Source organism: Taeniopygia guttata, chromosome 1A, assembly GCF_048771995.1.
Source record: "Taeniopygia guttata chromosome 1A, bTaeGut7.mat, whole genome shotgun sequence".
Lineage (NCBI taxonomy): Eukaryota > Metazoa > Chordata > Aves > Passeriformes > Estrildidae > Taeniopygia > Taeniopygia guttata.
The window spans coordinates 40,498,029-40,504,028 of NC_133025.1; positions in this window are offsets into that span (position 1 = coordinate 40,498,029).

The following is a 6,000-nucleotide window of genomic DNA, read 5'->3' on the forward strand; positions in this document are numbered from 1 at the left end:
GACACCATTTCCTCTTGTCCTTTGCTTTTTGCTACAACCCCTTTTCAGGTACTTGTAGAGTACCTGATATTGTCACCCTTTGTCTAGGATAAATAAACCCATCTCACTCAACTGCTCCTTATAGGAATTTTTCTCCAGGCCCTTCACCAGCTCTACTGCCCTTCTCTGGACATTCCAACACTTCAAAGTCATACTGTAATGATGGGCCCAGAACAGGACTCAATGGACACAGGACTCAAGTTGTGGCCTGCCTTGTGCTGAGCACAGGGAATAAAATGGTCCAGTTAGTCCAGCTGGCCACAATAGTTCTGATAGAGGTCAGGATGCCATTGGCCTTCTTGACCACCTGGGCACACGCTGGCTCATGTTTATCTGGCTTTTAACCAGCACCTTCAGGTCCTTTTCTGTTAAGCCGCTTTCCAGCCACTCTTCCCCCAGCCGGTAGTGCTGCAGGAGGTTGTTAAGACCAGTGTGTCGGACTCAACTTTTGGCCTTTTTGGACTTCATACAATTGATCCAGCCTGTCCAGGTCCCTCTTCAGAGCCTTCCTACCCTCCAGCAGGTCAACAGTCCCAGCCAACTAAATGTCATCTACAAACTTCCTGAGGGTGCAATAGATCCCCTCTTCTAGATCATCAATACAGATATTAAACAGGACTGAACCCATTACTGAGCCCTGGGGAACACCACTAGTGACTGGCCACCAGCTGGACGTGTCACCATTCACCATCAATCTCTAGGTCCTGCCCATCCAGCTGGTTTTAACACAATGAAGAGTGCACCTGTCTGAGCTGTGGACTGCCAGCCTTTCTTGGAAAATGGAATATGAGTTTTTTCAGAACATGATTTATAAAGCAATTTTAACCAGGACACTGCTGCAATTTTGTGTGACCTTATAATTTTTCCCTTTTGAGGTCTTTGTGAGTGGGATAAGATTCTTTAAGTAAATGCAGTGTGGTAGCTGTTGAAATGCTGCATTTTAGCATGTCATTTAATATTCGTTTGTAAAAATATACCCCAATCTTGAATCTTAAGGGATCTCATTAAGGGATATCATTACTTGAAGGCTTCAGAGAAAGAAAAAGCAAAGCTTTACAATTGTGTGTAAAAATAGAGAACATTAATGGTTTAAGGTCTAATTCTCAGTGCTAAAGAATAGAAGACATTAAAGTAATTTGTGGACTTTAATCATATTGACTTGCTCACAGATGTTATAGCAAGGACTGCACTGATAACAGGCTAACACTGAACAGACTTTTGTTATTAAAATTTATTTTTTCCCTGATAAAGTTTAAATTTAATATTTAATATTTAATATTTATTTCCCTTCTAAAGTATATATGAATAAAACAATTTATGTGAAAAATTCAGTTTACCTCAATGAGGAAGACTCAGTACTGTAAAGGTGTCTTCTTTTTACATGATAGGACACTAACTTTTTGTCAGCGACTAAGATATGTCTGCTGAACATGTATCAGAGATTTCTCAGAGGACCTTCATAGGCATTTAAAGATTTGGCCACATCTCGCTCCTAACATTAAAGCTAGTGTGTGCTTGCTTTCAGGATCACCACCAAAAATTAGAATGAGAAATAATGAAACATTTCTCAGGTACTTAACTTTTTAAACATCATACTAACACTCTTATTTCCTCTCTCTCTCTTTTTTTAAAATTTTATTTCTTAGAAGTGAATAACTGCTGCTGCTGAAAATTCTTGCAAAAATGCAAGTCCAGATAAATTTAGAAAATCTTTAGAAAAATTAAAATGGAGTCTTAAAATAGAAAATATTTGGCAACTTATTCTTTTAGTGGTTTTCCCAGTATCAACTACAGTAATGTAAAGGCAAAGTGTGGGCAGTTTGACAAGCTTTCCTCTTACCCTCATTTTATTTTTTGATTCTATAAAATCTCTTACCATAAAGTAGACAAACACTACTATTTGTTAGGCTCAAAATTTCCTTTAAATCTGGAGACTGGCAAATTCATGCTACTTAATTAATTGTGCAGTTTTGACAAGTAGTTTAAAATGCATGTCAATCAACAACAAGACTTTTTTTTTCTCAGCTACTTCTACTGTGGACATATGGCATGGGAAAAAAAAATGGGGTAGTTGTCATAAGGCTGCACCTACTGGTGTTATCTCCTAAGTAACAGAGCAATAGAACATAGCTTTCAAAATACTGTGAACTTTCCTTGTTTCCTTTTTTGGACTTGATGATCAGACAGCTGTCACACTATATATTTTACTCAGATTAATTTATACCTAAAAATTGGGTAATAATGTTCTAAAGAAAAGGCCTGACTTCATTAAAAAGAAAGAAACTTTGCCTGTAATTTCAGTAGACTACCTCGACATTTTATGCTTAATGTTCTGTGAATATCAATTGTGCATCAGAACACAGTTGTACTGTACCTCTACTGACAGCACAGTAATAAAAGAGTTTCCTAAAAAGCTTATCATCTAAAGCTGTCCATTATACAAGTGACTTGCCAAAAAAGGGTCAGTTTTAACAAGCATTAAACCTCTCACACATATACCTGGGTTTGCAATGATCTCTATCGAATTAAACATCAAGAACAACAAAATATATGAGACTATGCAGCACTAGTATGTACAGGGGACTAAACCTGTTTTGTCAGAAATAAATTTTAATTGATTTAATAGGTCTTTCCCATTTCTAGGACAACTCACACTTCTTGTTTTGGCTGAAAGCAACACAGGATTTTCAGAAGGGCAGATGGTAACATTTACCCTTTGGAAGGAGTCAATACATATTTTTCATTGAGAGAAGAAAGAAAAGGACCAAGATGAGTGCAAAGGAATTTATTTCTTTGGCTTCAGAACTGTTGTCAGGACTGAGGATATAAAGAGGTAGTGAAAGTTCTGTGGCTATTGTGAGATACATACATTTTTGCCCATCGTTTCAAGGCCCTTAACTTGTAATTGCAACTTGGTCTAGTTATAACACTGTTTTCATTGGTATTGGAAAGTCGGGAGGACTATTGGTTATCTAGCTCAGGGACACATGAAAAAGAAGCTGTTTTTCACTGCATTTTTCATTTTGGTGCCAAATGCAGCTAAACCAGAATAGATACTTTACCTAATTAGCTATATTTAAAGAAATTATTTTCTTTATTAAAGGCTTTAGAGCTAAGCACATAATTAGACTATGCTGTAGCTAAGCTCCAGTGAATTATAGATCAGTTTGCCTATAGCTAAGAGAACTATGTGTTTTTGTCTACAGTCAAGTCAGGGTTTATTTTCATGTGTAGAGATTTATGTAGACAGTCTGAGAAAATAAAGAACTTCTTTGCTGAGTATTTAATTCAATTGGTTTGTAATCAGAGTTGTCTATCTGAAGGGCCAGATCCTGAGTTGAACAAATTGAACATTTAATAAAAGGATGTCCTTTGATATCAGATAATATTATGGATGCTAGGAAATTCTTAGGTTAGCTAAATTCTGTCTTATGTTTCATGGGTTATGAACAACTGTAAAATTATTTTCTGATATTGCATTACTGAGTACAGCAGAGGCACAAATGAAAGGACTCTGTCATGTGATCTTGAAGTACTAGAAGTCCTAGATAACATTTAATTTCAAACACCCACTCCATACTTAATATAGAAGTATTCCTGGAAGCATGAGTCTGATACAAGGTCTTCCAAAGTGTCTAACCATCAGACTATAAAGTCAAATTTACCCTGTACTTTCTCTCTGGTCCAGTATATCTTTCATTTTTATCTGCCTGGGGACTTGTTCAAAAGAGACATGCAGATGTCTTACACTTCAGTAGACTATTGTCTGAGTAGCACATGAAGATTGAAGGTGGAATGCATTTGAGAGCTTTTAGGAATAGGATGGGACTGAATCTGGGAGTCCAGCCTACTCAGTGGGTGCACTAAGTAGTGTGCCATTCTGCACGAGAAACTAGGGAAAGAATTCTCTTTGTCTGTGGTCTAAAACTGACCTATTTTGGATTTGTGTGTGAAGAGCATAGTCCTGCCGTGTTCTATGGCCTCTGGAATGTATTGAGCTTTTGGGGTGATTCAGACTTCTCTCCTCCAAGTTTCTCAATCTACCCTGAGCTCAGACATGATCTAAGTGCTGAGCTGCTTAAGCCTGCCAAGCATAGGACAATTCTGGACACGTGCAGTGACTTAATAGGTACTGAAGAGATTTAACATCAAATGTTAGAGGGCTTACAGAGATTAAGTGTCTCCAGCTCAGGAGGTGAGTCAGGACTTTGCAATTACAATTTCCCCTCTGCAGCCTAAGCTTTATTCTAGTACCTAAATCTTGTATTTTAACCTGCCTTGAATGCCCTCTATATCTGAAATAAAACAAAAATATCTATCACTATGAATTAACAGGGTACTTTGTTTCTGGTTGCTAAGTGTAGAATCATATTTCTTCAGAGAATAAACCTTACAAACACATGAAATGTTCATCCGTGATCAAAACCACATAAGTTACATTTCTGTACTTAAGATTCTCCTAGTCTAGGAAACAAATATGTATCCATTGTATTTAAGTAGAGAAAAGTCTGAGATAAGGTCAATGTTCAGGCACCTTTGAATATCTGGGTTCCTGTCACTAGAACAAAGTTTAAACAGACTGTATTTTTCTCAGCACACAGGTTCCTAAATTGTCCTAGATCCACAAGATGTTGATTAAATTGATTGCTCCATATGGGCAGTTCACTTTGGATTGCATTCTTTAAACTACATTCATTTGCATCCAGTAACATTTGTGATTTTTACACTTAATGGTATAATATTTCAAAACTTGAGAACTCTTCTTGGAGTCTTTTTATGACAGTGTCAGTTACATTAGGATCATTCAGATAAACTTTTTTTTCCATACATCCACTGGGAAGGGAAAATGAAGAGTTGAGAAATCAGAAGGATCTGAAATTAGATAAAAGAACATTTTCATTTTAGAATGTATTTATTTTTGTCTCCTTTTTATTTTTTAAAGATCTTTATCACAGTCCCCAAGACACAGGCTATTGAAATTTCTAGCACAAAGATTCACCTGGTGCTGAATAATCACATACAACTTTTGTTTGGTCTCTTGGATGTGAAGCTTTTAAGTTGGGCTGCTGAGATCATTGCTTGCTGTGCTGACCAGTACTGTATCCTTACACTTCTCTTCAAGTTTGCATTCATCTTGCCTTATATTCAATTCTAAACCTTTTTCTGGCAGTGACTCTGTCATGTGCTTCCAATATATATGCATGTTTGAACTGAATTCTTAAGTATTTCTATGGTGCAAATACCAATCAGTAGTCATGTAAAAACATGTATATTTAATAAACTTTTTGCAAGAATTAATATATATATATTATGTTTCTATTACGGCACTTAAAAATGATAGCTATGTATATGAAGGTTATTCCAATTATTAGTATTTTAAATAAAATAAAATAAATTCGGCTGTATGAGAGTTTGAAGAAAAGGGGTTTATTTTGCATAAGAAACTCTCAAAATTGAGATATTCAAAACCATAAATCCTCTCAGTACTATGTGATTCTGAAAAGTGAGTACAATTAAGTAAAGAATCCAATATTTAGTAATTTCTGTTTCTTATATAGTAAAGTTCCATAGGACTATTTTTCTTCAACATATGCCTCATGCCCTTCATTCTGCCTCTTCCAGATGTCATGTAGTCACATATCCAGTAGTTAGAGAAATGCTTCTTCTCATTTCTGGAAAAAGCAAATTTATAGTTAAATCCTAAAAGCATTGCAAATATATGTAAATGCTAATTGTGGCAGATCAGAATAGAACATGCCAAATGTTACTGTCTTTGTAAAATAAGCTTAATCTTCTAGATAAAGCAAATTAATAATTTATGTGCTACAAAAGGCTGAGAAGAATTCCTTCTGTTCAAATCATCTGCTATTCAGAGATTTCTCATCAGGTTATAAACACTCCACAAAATGCATCTGGAATTTAGTATCCCAAAGGTTAATTATGCCTGCAAAAATACCCAAC